We start from the raw sequence: 15492 nt of genomic DNA on the forward strand, positions 1-15492 counted from the left end.
GCAGAGAGAGAGAGAGAGAGAGAGAGAATAACAGCATAAGCAATAGCAGAGAGAGAGAGAATAAGAGCATAAGCAATAGCAGAGAGAGAGAGAGAATAACAGCATAAGCAATAGCAGAGAGAGAGAATAACAGCATAAGCAATAGCACACAGAGAGAGAGAGAGAGAGAGACAGGCTTTTCCCAAATCACGGAAGAAACGTTGACGCAGCGGTATAGTAGCAGATAATCAGGCAAGTCTTATTTAAATAAACTCCTGGTGCACTTATAAACTTTCTAATGCCTCGTTATTGGACTAAATGTTGTAGTTGTACTACTGCAGAAGTTTTGTAGCATTCAGGGCATTATTACACTGATACAAATATTGAGCCTGATCTACTTAAAAAAGGTAAGGCAACTTTTTGCATCAGATTAATATGTAGATAAAGCAAGGCTGGTCTTTGTATAGGCTACTTAATTTCTTGTGTGTAAGAAATGAGTTTTGGAAGTAAAGTCAATATAAATTTATTAAGTAAATTCAACTTAATTTTTCAAGTAAAGTCAACTTAGTTTTGTAAATGACTGAACTTAATTTTATGAGTAAATTCTACTTAATTAAACCAAGTTGACTTTACTTGCAAAGTTAAGTAGACTTTACTTCCAAAACTCATGTCTTACATTCAAGAAATTAAGTAGCCTATACAAAGACTAGCCTTGCATTATATACATAATCATCTGATGCAAAAAGTTGCCTTACCTTTTTTAAGTAGATCAGGCACAATATTTTGTATCATGTTTGCTCTACTTAAAAACTTAAGTAAAAACTTAAGCGTCATCTATGTGTTATAAGACAATCCTCTTGTCAAGATATGCTGCCAAACAATCTCAGATATAATTATGCATCTTAACCCAAAACAAGACTTGGAAGTCGTTTAGCTCAAATAAACAAATTTATTTGACAAAAGCCAAAAAAACAAATCCATTCTATTACAAAGATTTTTTTTAAAGATAGTAGTATTATACCAGTAGATAGTATATCATTAAAATAGTAGAGTTCCATAACAATACATATTCATTCTTAATAAACAGTAACTAACATTTTTTCAATTTTGGCAATTGTTGTTTTTTTAAAACCAGACATTTAAAAACTAGATGTACCGCATAGCGGTACAAAATATGACCGCCGCTCAGTCCTGGACATTCGTTCCGCGAAAATAAATCACACTTCAATTTGTCTCCATATTTTACTCCATCCCCCACTCTTGAAACTTTTGTGTATGCTTGTTTGGCATGCCTGTGTGTGTGTGTGCGGCTGCACAGAAAGTAGCCTACTGGTGCTGAAAAGGTGAATAGATTGTAGAATAGCCAAAGAAGATGTAGCATTGTTATAAAACCTTTAAAATCTCTAAACAATCACAAGTAGGGCAGTTCATCACAGTTGATCCATTGCAACTGGATTGATGAAAGGTCACTTACACCTGTAGGCTACATTGTATTTGGGAAAAGCAAAAGGTATCAGCATAATGTTATTTATTTATTTATTTATGTATTTATAAACAAAAACATCTCTGTAAGTTCCATGCCATTTTCAACAGCTATCAAAAACAAAGGTCATTTTTGGATGGATGGATGTTTCTTCTTCTACATAAGATTTTAGTCATCTTTAGTTCATGTAATACTTTATTGTCAATGCACAAATTAAGTAACAGTAGTCTGAAACGTTATTGTTAATGCACAAATTAAGTAACAGTAGTCTGGAACGAAATGCTGTTTTACATCTAACCAGTGGTGCAAATAACTGACATGTCCAAATGGGCCTTGATGAAATGCGTCGCTAGACTGTTCATACACATTTTAACGGGCCAAAGTTGAAGAGCTACTGTCCGTTATTGTTCGTGCAAATATAGGCTGATTGTTCCCTTGCATTGTGTAACTGAGGTCCATGGCTAGTCTGGCTTTCATCAGACCAAGCTCAATCTTTTAAGAAATCAAAAAATAAATAGCGGGCAGATCAGGCTGGGTTCACCCAGCCTAGTCCATAGGCACCCGATATTGTTTAATTTTCCGATTGAGATATACACGCTCTGGCTATTCTAAATGCAAACATTTAGTTATGACAAAACGGTAACTAACAAACTAGATCCTAATAGAAAGCTGTTAGCTTCCCTAAGCTACAGGTAGGATTATAAGGTAGGCCTATTTACAACATAAATTGTCAATAGGCTATGCTGGCGACACAAATAAAATCTCCTTTGGAAACCAATGGCTTACGCCTTACAGTATCAAGCGTACTTAAACTGCCATATCGTGGCGCAAAGTTGTAATAACATTCACGCAGCTCCATGAGTCAAGGAAAGCGCGAATGAAGTAGCCACTTCTAAATGGGACCCACTACACAGTAGCTTAAGGTGTGTTGCTAAAGCAGCCATAATGAAATGAAGGTGTCATTGTTTGGATACTTCACACACACGTGCTTTTTAATTTCACAGACTACAACTACCAAGCTGGAATCAAAGCACATCGATTCCCCTCTCACACCCTGCACGCACTTAAAACAAAATAAACAGGCGTCTCAGTCTCACACATGTATAGGCAAAACTGTATCAGACCGGTGTAACGTTGGTAAATCTTCCATTGCACAGAATGATTTTGTAGCACGTGCAATAAATGACAGTCGAAAGATACAAACAGTGCTGCTATACATTTGCTTGGTATAACCGCATTTATAGTTTTCTACAAATGCAATCAATCAAATGGGCCTCCATCACTCAACCAACGCTAATGGTAACATTACCTAGGTCCTTATTGATATTACAAGATTAACGTACCTGCAGTAAAAACCAAGCATGTCCGATAAACATCCTCAGATTTATTTCGGCTTCAAGAAGAAATGGGAATTACACTTCATGTGAACATCGTCCTGTCCTTATTAGATGTTCGCTGCGGTAAATTACAGTCCTTGTAGGAAGTGTCCATTGTTTTTCCAACCCACTTTTAACTTCCAACAAAATTACATCTCACTGCAACGATGCGCCATCTAGTGGACAAACGACTACTTATCGCCAATACTGAAAATGCAGCCATGATGATGATGATGAATATTTATTTTGGCTTTCTTTTGATCCTACTGAATTTGTAATTATGTATCGGCCGTTCTAATACCGATAGTATGTGGGTGCCTGTGTGTGTGCATGTTTATATGTGTGCACCGCCATTTACAGGCCAATGAGTGTACAGTCACTAAATGTACACATAACCTAATTTTTTTAGACCCCCCCATGGATGAAATTCTACGAAACTTGGCATACCCCCAGAACCCCAGAGAATGCCAGGTCAATCATACACATAAAATTTGGTGCAGTTCTGAACATCTTAACTGAAGATAGGGGCGATTAAAGCAGAATAATATTGCATTTTCATTTTTTACCGGGGGGGGGGGAGGGGGGGGTGCAAATCACAAATGAGTGATTATGAGCCAGGTTGATGTGGGCCCTTGAGACCAACATACCATAAAAGATTCACAGAGAACTGTGTCTGCCCTACCCTCCTTTCGGGGGGTCCAGTCCAGCGGGGGGGCTACAGATCAAAACGAAAAATGACGGTTCCATGCTATCCATGTAGGGGTACATGCCCACCAAGTTTTGTGTACCCCGGTCTTTCAGTGTCCCGGGAATCCTTGTTGGTGTACGTCACTAAATGTACACATAAATTATTTTATTGTAAGGCCACCCATGAATGAAAGTACACAAAACTTGGCATGCATTCGGAGGGTGTCATAATGATCCTACACTTTTAATTTTGTGCAGTTTTGACCTTGTCAGCCAGAGATATTGTGATGAAAACACCTAATTTTTTGCTTTTTAATTTTTAACTAGGTGGCGCTATACATGAAATAAGTGGTAATGGGATGGGTTAACATGCCCCCTTAAGACCAACATACATAAAAAAGGTGGACCTCCTAGGCCCTACGGTTCTCGAGATATTCACAGAAAACTGTCTCCGGCCACCTACAGGCCAGTTGGTGTATAGTAACATAAATTAATTTATTGTGTGGCCCCCCATGAACGGAATTCCACAAAACTTGGCGTGCATACAGAGGGTGTCATAATGATCCTACACTTCCAATTTCGTGCAGTTTTGACTATGTTAGGTCACAGATACCTTCAATTACAACACCTAATTTTTACTTTTTTGTGTTTAACTAGGTGGCGCTATACATGAAATGAGTGGTTATGGAATGGGTTGACATGGCCCCTTGAGATCAACATACAAAAAAAAAAAGGTCCTCCTAAACCCTACGGTTTTCGAGATATTCACAGAAAACTGTGTCTGCCCTACCCTCCTTTCGGGGGGTCCAGTCCAGCGGGGGGGCTACAGATCAAAACGAAAAACGATGGTTCCATGCTATCCATGTGGGGTTACATGCCCATCAAGTTTCGTGTACCCCGGTCTTTCAGTGTCCCGGGAATCATTGACGGAAATTTGGGCATGCGAAAAAGAAAAAAAAAAAAAAAAAATCTGACTAAACCTATATGACCGCCGCTTCGCTGCGCGGCGGTCATAATAACACATTTTTTGCAGTAATCCAGCAGCTTTCAATTTTAAAACTGTAACATAACATAGCATGCGCCAGAATCATTATAATAGTAGAGTTCAACAACAATATATATTCATTCTTAATAAACAGTAACTAACAATTTTTCTATTGTTTTCAATTTTGGCAATTGTTTTTTTAAAACCAGACATTTAAAAATACATATTTTTGCAGTAATCCAGCAGCTCTCAAATTTGAAACTGTAACCTAACATAGTATGCGCCAGCATCATCAAACTCTTATTTATAAATGAATTATTTACCAACATCATAGAATACAAAAAACAAAAACAAAAAAACAATTAATGTAACCTGAGAGAGTGCATTGGGAGAATCTCAGAACAACTGTAAAACTCTGTAAAACTTGATAAGAGTGAGCTCACTCAAATCCTACACCTTCAACACCATCTGTATAGCTTTTAAGCTTGCAAACAGACCTTGAGATCGTGGACTTTGGAGGACATTTTTTTGTTTGCATCCTCTAGCTCTAGGAAGATCTTCTGAAAGACTTCAAACGTGTATTTCAGTTTATTAGAGTACCTCAGTTCCAAAGCATAGATAAGGCCCATCAGATAGGTGCAAGCATGTGCCATATCTGGGATACCAAAAAGGACTTCTGCTCCCTCGATGGCTATTCCAGCTTGCTTGGGGAGACCATCCCTGGCTTTGCTGACAACAAAGATGCCGAGGACAAATGTAGTAATAGCTTCTTGGATGGTTGCAGCATCGTCATCATTAAAAACCTGTGAAATACAATAAAACGTATTTATTGTATAGTAATGTGAAGGATACATAACTCTTTGTTCCCCTCTCCAAACAGAGGATCAGATGGTTATGTGGTACTTTTGAGTAGTATTGTAGCTTAACAAGGGTGTCTACAGGTATCACGGAGTTCAATTAAAAGCCATTTAAGGCCATTTTAAGTCAATTTGTTGGAGAAATCATCTTTGCTCATTTAATTAAGCAATGCAGCTTTATACAGTATAAAGAGTATCATATATTTGGTTCTGTTAACTACATAATTATACAAATGGTTATACATCAGTGTTATCAACAAACCCTAGGATATTCGTGTACATGTCACTAGATATCTGTGAGGATTTCCCATGTTTCACTGCAGCATTTTTAATAATTAAATACTAAAATATTATCAGTACCACAATGGAGAAAAGTCCTGAACTTTGTGTTTTTTTTTATTCTTGATTGTACTTTGTGTCCTTCATGCATAGTAATATTTTCTTTACCTGGTAGTCCTTCATTAACTCTCCAGTGTTTTCACCAAGGTAGAGTGTGAGTCCTCTGATCACAACTTCTCTTCGCAACTCAATTGTGTTGTCCTACAAAAATATGGAATGAGATTACTAATAATACGAGAAATATGAGATTAATATAAAATATGAGATTACAGACGTCAGAAAGCTACATACAACTAATTACTACCACACTGTTGTAAATACATGCCTCATTTAACATGTCAAGGGTCTCATCAAGTTTCTTCCCAACGGCTCCACCCTTCCTCCTGTACAGGCAACAGCTTGGGTGTGTGTTGGTCCAACTTGCCCAGGAATGTGGACTGCAATGGCTTCAGTGTGATCCTGCGGAATTCCTTTTCGATCTGAGAGACCAAGAGATGTAGACAAGACATGGAGATGTAGAAACACAATAAGACAGACACACATGGGCAAGAGAAACAGAACAAAGACATGGACAAATTAATCCAAAGCCTACACTGAAATCGACATTTAAGTGATTAGGGATGCTGCACCGGAAGTGTAAGAATACTGAATAATTTTTCCACAGGTAATCAGGTAAGAATAGCTTTCATTCTGGCAGCCTCATCGGGTAAATATATTGTTAATCTTCCCCCCACAGTTAATCAGATAAGTTTAGTTTTTATTCTCAGAGCTTCATGAGCTATGCATGGTCAAACAAGTAAATTATTCATTCAAAATAGCGAAATTCACTTTGAAACTTTGCCAACACCCTGTATTGGAGAAGACATGATCAAAATGTTCAACGTACCTGGGAACACTCAAACAAGGCAGGCCATCGAGCTTTGAAGGAAATCACAGGTGGTTGGAGGATTACATCGTTTCGACAAGTTTTTGCCATCTTCTCATTAATGAGTTTGTCATTGTCTCTCTTCTGGTACTCATAGAGAAGCTCCACTCGCTCCTTTTCAAGCGTTGCATCAGTCTCACCTTGAGGAGGCGGGAGGTAGTTCACCTCAGATTTCTTTGCCCTTTTCAAGCCTCTACCTGGAGTGCTGGAGTCTGCAGACGATTTTGTCTTTCGGGAGTTTACATTTAGCTCTGGTAGTCCAAGGTGTCTCACCTTTGCTCTGTAATTGCCTATCTTATACTTCAAGCTGTTGTGCCAACTATATAAACCATTGAAGGATACTGGGTCCCTCAAACATGGGTGCTTCAGAACCAGGGCCTCAGCAACCTGCTCCCTTTGTGCTTGTGAAGGATAGGCAGTGTAGACGAAGATGCTATCTGCTAGTTTGTCCAGAATGTTGGACTTTACAGCAGGATTCTTGAGTAGGGTTCCTTCCTTTCTGTAAGCTGCATTTGCAGAATGAGTTCAGTGTCAAAGGAGAAGGTGGGTATCTCAAACTGAGCTGGCCAGGACTCAAAACGAAGGGAGGAGGTGCTCTCTGGAGAAGACAGAATTATGGTGGATGCTGTGGAACAGGCATCTTCCAATGCTCTCTTCGAGTACTTGAGCATCCTCATATGTTAGTGTAATAACCTGTTCAGTAAGAACCACTTTGATAGTGTCTTTGTCATGTATGGCCTTAGTTTCAAGGAGAGTAAAAAACTGACCATCAAAATCTTCGTCCTGAAACTGAATAGCAAACTCTTGTTCAATAGAAAATGTCTCTTGCAAAATATTCTTCAATTCCCCCACAGTCTGAGGGATACCTGAGGGCAAGGAAAGCTTGCGAATTTCTTCTTGTAGTATGACTCGAAGCCTGACAGACATTCTGTAGTAGGAAAAAAAGACAAAAGGTCAAAAGTTATGTTGAATTTAGGCATGCAACAATGAAATTACATCTTATTACAAAGATTTTTGAAGTTTTGATAGTAATATTAAAACACATAAGAGGCAAGAGGCATTCTGTACTTACCGGTAAGTACATGTAATAATGATTTTAAGTAGACTTTCATTTAAAAGTTTACTTCCAGTTTACTCATTTTTTTGGTATTAATTTAATACATTTTAAATTTTCCTGGCTTATATGTTATATTATATTCCTACTTTTATCTTTTAACCTCTACACGGTAAACCCAAATAAGTTCAGTGTAAACTTTTGTAGTAACCAATTTAAAAAATGTAAGTACATGTAATAATGTAAGCTTATATACTGTACTACCTAATCTTGCAGGGGGATGTGATGCTTCAAGGTGACAAATCGCTTTTTCTCAAAAGTGTATGCTACAAGAGGGTAGGAGTCTGTTAATTCCTGTTGCTCGAGGACTGTCACTTGTCTTGTGGATTCCAAAAAGACCTAAGGTGCTCACTGTACCATGAATGTAGACAATTGACCGCAAATGCAAGCTGGCTTTTCACAATGAGGATTAGACTTAGTTCAACTAAATCTGGAAGCCCTCCGGTGGATCCATAGGGCAAGATCATTCCCACTGAGTATTTGGTGCCATAGCAAGTCACTGTATTAGCCACCTGAACACACGTCTCTCCTGGAAACTTTTTTTGCACTGCTTCCTGTAAGTTTTCCTTGAGGACATCCAAAGGCACTGTGGACAGATTTGAGACACTAAGGGCAGGTTTGAGTATGTCTGTGCCGTGCAGATGATAAGCCAGCATCAACTGATGCTTATGAGCAAGAGACAGTAAAATGTTGCGAAAACAGCTTGTATGTCGAACGACTCGCTTAAAAAAGCTATGTTTCGCTTCAAATCTCATCGTCCACAGAGCTACAAGGGGTCCAAATGCCTTAATCAGTTGAGGATAATGCTCCAGGAAATGGTGCTTTGGGCGAAGTTTTGCCTCTGGGAAAACTTGGAAGTATCTATGCCTGTGTTCTGATATCTTGGTGTCCAAGTATCTAATTGTGTCATCAGTGTGAATTGGAGAAACCACTAGCTCCACAATGTCTTTCAGATCCATTAGAAGATGCCATGCTGGTTCACTCTCTGGCACTTTGAAACCAATGATCAGAGGGAGCAAACGCAAGATGCTCCAATTTTCATGAGCGTTTCCACCTATGCTCTTCCGTTTGGCAAAATTCAGTGGTACAGGCTGTGGGCTGTCAGCTTTATCAGTCCACTTGTAGGGGAACTGTCTGAGTAAGTAATTGAGTTAAAGTGTTTTTTCTTGATCAGAACATCAAGGCACAAAGCCAACTCCAAAGGTACTATTCCCTCGAACAGGTCGTGTAACAGATCTGGTGGATACCCTGACAAAACATGAAAATATTTCAATTTAACCTTTTCACACCAAAGCAGTGAGTGAGACTTTCTGAAACTGCTTTCAGATGAAGTGAATGTTCCTGTTTTGTTCTGGCTTGGAAGGATCCAGTTCTTACTTCCTTTTCCTGAAACTCGGAGAGCCTTCCCAAACAAAACCTGCAGACATGGGATCCAGAAAAACTTTCCAAAAAGCCACAAATGGAATGGGCACCTAAATTATCAGCTATTACACTAACTACTGTGCCCTTGATTTTTTTTCTAAACACAGGGATAAAGAGTCCTTCCTCTTCCAACTGGACAAGATAATTTAACAGTGGCTGAAGTACTGCCTTATAACCATACTTCTTTACATCCACAGCCTTGCAAAGCACAGCTAAATAAATTGACTTTAGTGTAGCGCGAAACTGTGGTGGAACATTTGCCAATACCCAATACACTGCAGTAATCTTGTGTTTTTTTCGAGATGTTCCCAGGGGATTGCAAACCTCAAAATCGTCAATGTAGAGAAGAAGAGAAATGTTTATGCTTTCAGTGGAAAGAAGTGTGTTCCATCATGAAATGACTCATATCTACCCTCGTGAGAAGAGTATGAAGAATTGAAAGCTTTCTCCTGTATGTCTTTCAGGCTTAATATCTGTGACAATGACTGGAGAATGGGAACATACTGAAAGGTTTTACCTTCCTTCTTGTCCAGAATGTATTCAACTGGCTCAAGCACATTAAAAGTCTTTTTATAAAACTCCTTTCTTTTGTAAGATGTGGCAAGAAGACCATCAGCTCTTAAAGCTGTGCTAATTGGGTTTGACTCACTCAAATGTTTGACTAAATCGGAGACTACTAGGTCATCAAGTACGCAGTCATGTTTCCTTAAACATAAGTTTACAGTATTTCTTATGTCAGGACCTGACACCGAGGAGGATATAAACTGGAGCGCTGTTACTACTTCAGAAATGCACTTGCTTGGCACATTATTAATGCTTTCCAATTTTAACAAAAGGTGGCCTAAGTTCAGTTCAATTTCATCCCCTTTCAATTCTTCCGTTTCATACTCTCCTATGCAGTCATATGTTTCTGAACACTCGTATGCAGAACAATGCGCTTCAGCAATATCTGTGATATGTGTATTATGTACAATTTGTGGTCGAAAATCATTCAAAGAATGTACGGTGTGTATCCGGGATCTATGTGATGCAAAAGTTCCATACACATTTGTGTAGAAATCACACTCTTTAAAGACACAGTGCACAGTTTGATTTTTCCTAAGATGAACTCCAAGATGTTGGAAGTAATCCTTCTCAGTGGAGAAACAAGAACTGCAAAGTTCACAATTGAAAATTACTTCTGGTGTTGACTTATTAGTTGAATGTTTCCTTGACAAATGTGATTTGAAGGTGTTCCAGGTTTTGAAGGAGCAGGGGCAATCAGCGTATAAACAGGGAAGAAATTCACTGTGGTTGTGCCTTAACCTGTAGTGCCTCAAAAGTGCATTTGTTTCAGGCGCAACAAAGGTACAAATCTTGCAAATCCATCCCATGAAGAGTAAAAGCCAGATGCTAAATCCAAGTACGTCCAGACCCCAAAAGAGGAGCAAATTCAGTGGTCTCTCTGGAGGAGGTTAGGATGGGACACAGCTGCGAGATTCAGTGTGATGCTACGTTACAGTCGGACGCTTCGCTTCAGTGGAGCAACGCTTCTGTCTCCGTCTGCTTGTCCGTCCTTCTTCAAAAGTTTAACCAAAAAAGACCAATCAATTTCTGCTGTAATACCAAATGTAATCAAATCAAGGAAATATTCAAGTAAGTCAACACCAGAAGCCATTTGTTGCTATGGTGTAATTTGCCATTCTTTCTCCACTGAGGATTACTTTTAACATCTTTGAGTTCATTGAGTCTTTAGAGTGTATGAATTTTATAAAAAAAGTGTATAGAACCTTTGCATTACAAAAATCCCAACAACACACAGCACAATTTTGGGATTGACTTTTGTGCACAAATTGTACATAAGTGTATACACTCCCTGGCCACTTCATTAGGAACACCTGTGCAATCAAATGCAAACCAATACAACAGCTCTACTATACGTTCAACTTTTAGGAAGCTTATACATTTTCAGTTTGTGTTGACATTGTCAGAAAGGTGATAATTCTACTTTATGTTTATTATTGAGGTTGTACTGGGTGGCTGGGTGGTGCTAGTTTACTGGAGTGCAATATATTGAAAAGAGTCGAGATTTTGTCCCACTCATATTTTAAAGCAACACCAAAGCACTTTTCCTCTGTGTACGCACGCTATTTGTTTATCCAGCACCGGCTTGGGAAATAACGATGTCCACAGACAAGGTAGAGTATGTTGCATGATTTTATGAAAGTATGATGTACTGCGACATCAGAAGCAAGTCAAATTTGTAGTTTCTTATGTCACATTCCACAACTACAGATCCACTACCCAATCTGGCAAACTGCAGTTATAGCCAATAGAGGGTCGCAAAGCGAATGCAAAAGTGCCGTTCACCCTGTTAGGAGTTGATGAACCACTGAAATGGAAAACATTATTTGTAAAACTGGAAACATTATTTTAAGGTACAAAAAACTCTTTGGTGTTGCTTTAATCGATTGGACAAAAGTAGAAGGAACTCTGCTCAATATAACGCACTCCAGTACACTACCATTATGAACTCAATAATAAACATAAAGTAGAATTATCACCTTTCAGACAATGTCAACAAAAAACTAAAATGTTTAAGTTTTGTAAAAATAGACTTTATGGCAAAACCGTTGTATTGGATTGCATTAGATTGCACAGCTGTTCCTAGTAAAGTGGGCAGTGAGTATAGATCAGTCAAATATTACAGATTATATTACTGAAGCGTAATTATCCTGAGGCATACACATGCTAAAGAGTATACGACTGTTTAGTAAAGTATGAAACTCAACAATTGAAAGAAAAGACTGAGGTCACCTTCAGTACTAGGTCACCTTCAGTAACTTAATCAGGCAAGGATGGCTTTTATTCTGACAGCTGCCTCAGGTAAATATACTGATAATTTCCCCCCACAGTTAATCAGGTAAGTTTAAATTTAGGCTTTATTCTCGAAATTTCATGAGCTAAGCATTGTGTTCATTAGCTTGCAACGTTTTTTCTTGGCAGTTTAATTTTGGCATGTGCCTGGCTGAACTTGGAAATGAACAAGTGCCCCCAAATAATTTTGAAAACAGAAGATGTGCGACTTTCAAAATCGCGATAGTAAACGAATAGAGCATTTTTAGTAGTGATCGACCGATATTTGCGGGGTTTTTTTTGTTGCGTTTGCCAATAGTTTTTTTTCCAGCATTATTTACAGACAGGCGACTACAGGCAGCTCTGTGTTGCTGGAGACGCTGCAGTTCACGTTTCGACTATCCCTCCCCCACTAACAGAGCTCTTCAAGCCAACAGCATGTTTTAAACTTTCAAAGCATCTTTTAACTGTTTGACTTACCTGAAATATTGCCATACACTTTAAAGTGTAAACATGTTCTATATGTGCTTGTAACTATAGCTAAGCAAGTTTGTGGGTCCAAATGGAAACCGTGAATGCCTCGTCTATAAAACTGCTTGCCATTGTATTTAGGGAGCTGCAAAAAGCTAAGTTGTAGGCTGTTACCAACACTGGTCAAAGGATTAATGTCGATGTCGTTCCGTTGTATTTGTGGTAATTTTATTCAGCGACCACCTGGCTGAGGTTTGGACGCGTGTGGTGTGTCTCCCTCTCTCCCTACTTGGAGTCTCGTTTTTCCTACTGTTAAGAAATCCTTTTCTACTTGAACTGCTCTATTTCTTATCCTGGACTGCCACCTACTGGATAGAAAAGGCAACAACCTAGTAATTATGTGAATAAAAATCTACATGTTTGAATGGCCAAATGGGAGGGAGGGGGGGTATACTACACATTACATTGGTGTTAGGGTAGCCTACTGCACATGCCATGACAGTGAGTGGAAATGTTTTTTTTTTTTTTTATTGAAACTTGTAACATTTGACTCCAAATATCGGCTCAAGAAAATCGGCACAGGCTTCTACAATGGAATGGAATTGTACACAGTTCCTGCCTCCTAAAAAGGAGTGGTCAGAATGCGCTGACGCTACCTCGTTGATGAAAACGTCAAAGATTTTTCATTTTCGCGCCTCTCTCTTGCTGTGACCAACTGGAGCTGGCCTGGGTGACTGAATCTGACTGAATTTGGTACATCGTCGTGGCAAGATGCGGTCTGATTTCCAGGTAAGTGGCAGTTTGAAATGTGGCAAGGTATTTGTGATTAGTCTGTGTCTGTGTCTGTGTAACGAGTTATCTATGTAGTAAAATGTCTGCGTAGTTTAGGTAATAACATCATTATTATCTCGTGTCGCCGTCATGAATGTTAGCTCATTGAGGAGTAACGTTAGTTGACGTTAGCTAACCATCTGATACCTATAGCAGAGCTAGCTGAGGCACTAGCTACCAGATTAATTTGGTAGTTAGGCTACAAAGATAATTTACGAACCTGATATTTGCTCTACCTAAATCGGCATCACTATAGCTTGTGGATCAGATCTACTGCAAGCGACATTGATTTAGAAAATTTTGAAATGTGTTTAGCTGCTAGTAAAAAATGAGTATCGTATGTACACAGTTGTTGGTGCACTGAATTTTATTATCAGCCTAGCGTAGTGAAACATTTAGTTTTACGCCATATTCTCTGTCTGTCCTCGATGACGCGACGATTTTCTCTACTGATCTCTGCCCCAATCCTGCACATTACATATGTTTGTATTAAGTTTGTCTCTGATGGCAAATGTGTAGTCAGGGTGGCGCTCAACGATTGTGTTGAATAACGTTACATCAGTTCTGAGTAGTTTTTCTCGGATGGTCTTGCACAGACCCTTATCAAGCAGCACTAAAATGAACGTCATGTTTGCTAATTCTCTCCCCAGTTGTTGGACGAGCAGAAGGACGCTATGGATGGTGAGGATGAACCCGCGATGACAGGGAGGAATGAACTTGAACCTGTGTTATTCAGAGGATAAGTCAATGCTATGTACATAGACTGTGTTCTGTAACTGTCCGCTCTTGTGGCCATTCAAATGTATAGGGTAATTCCACGCAAAACTGTAACATCCATAACACCAACACAATGCCATGGTATTTAGTTGGCATTATGGATGTGACAGTTTTGCGTGGAATTGCCCTATACAAGTTACAGACTTTCAAAGTTAAACATATCAAATATAATTTCATATAGGCTACTAACAATCAGACCTGAAGACTTCATGAAACACTACCAAAATAAAGTTGAAACTAATTCTACAAAAGGCACTCCAAGGAAAAGCCTTTTTGGCTGCATTGGCCAACATGTTTCGACCAACAGCCTGTCACTATGAAACTCTGTAACTAGATTTAAACTTCCCTCTGTATGGAAAAAAAGATCTATTATTCAACATTAGTTAACACACTGAGAATGATTGCTGCACTATATGTATTGTTCTCTAGCAACCTGAAGGTCCAAGACTCAATCCACTGAAGGCTCTCCGTAAGATGGTGGATCTGATGTCTGCTTTGTGGTCCTATAGGACGACGCCATGGATTGGGGTCAGAGATGCGCCTGAGAAGTAAGTGTTTGTGTTTGTAATCAAGTGCTGTAATCACAATTTGACTGATGCTAAAACTGGAGTAGGGTATTTGAATGGACATTTATACCGTGAATTTAAGACATCAAAAAGCCTGTTCATGGCCTCAAAGAAGTCAGTCGTAGTATTTGCCTCACTTGGCAGCCTCTCCAGCTGTATCATAGTCTTCAGTCCTATTGTGTTATCACAGCATTTATAGTAGGAAGGATCATATTAAGCAAAGCAATGTGCAGGTGTAGTAACTTAATTTCAAGAACATAAGAACATAATTGTAATTCATGATGTTTTTTTATTTTACTTTGTGTGGTGTTGTCTCTGTTTTAGGTGCTGTAAATGCTGGCCATATGACTTCAACCTTCATCCAACCAAACGAAGAGATCCTGCTTTCCTACACTCCATTCAGGATGTTAGTTAATTCAAAGACAATAACAGTATTTAGTTTTGTAAATGCTTAACTACCACTCAATGCAGGACACATCTACTGGCAGTTGATGGAGGGGGTTTAGGGCAGTTGTGCTATTCTTTTCCTTGTGGGTAGACTGCAGAATGTGGCTATGTATGCAGGTGTTAAATTGTGGGATTTGTTGAAAATGTGAATTTCAAATAAAACCCTACCATTCAAAGTTAGCCTCACACACTCCATACCCTCCTTTCCTCAGGTTTACTTGTTTGGATCGGATGGACAAGTCGGCACTCCTTATATTAACAAGCCACCTCTTTCTTCTACTAGTTCAATAATATGGTATCTGAAAGAGAAATGCCAGTGTTCATCATATTATTAGCCTTACAGTATGTCAATGAAAAAATAAGTGATGTTGGCCTATTGTATTTCCATTGTAATTTGC

General features: G+C 38.9%; 1 long non-coding RNA gene across 1 annotated transcript; it reads left to right on the forward strand.

The window, feature by feature from the left end:
* The first annotated feature begins 13152 nt into the window (after positions 1-13152).
* LOC121719013 lies at positions 13153-15274 on the forward strand. The gene is made up of 4 exons (XR_006034065.1): positions 13153-13262; positions 13955-13985; positions 14511-14629; positions 14972-15274. It is a non-coding gene; the product is annotated as an uncharacterized LOC121719013 (long non-coding RNA).
* The last annotated feature ends 218 nt before the right edge of the window (positions 15275-15492 follow it).

Source organism: Alosa sapidissima, chromosome 9, assembly GCF_018492685.1.
Source record: "Alosa sapidissima isolate fAloSap1 chromosome 9, fAloSap1.pri, whole genome shotgun sequence".
Taxonomy (NCBI): Eukaryota; Metazoa; Chordata; class Actinopteri; order Clupeiformes; family Clupeidae; genus Alosa; species Alosa sapidissima.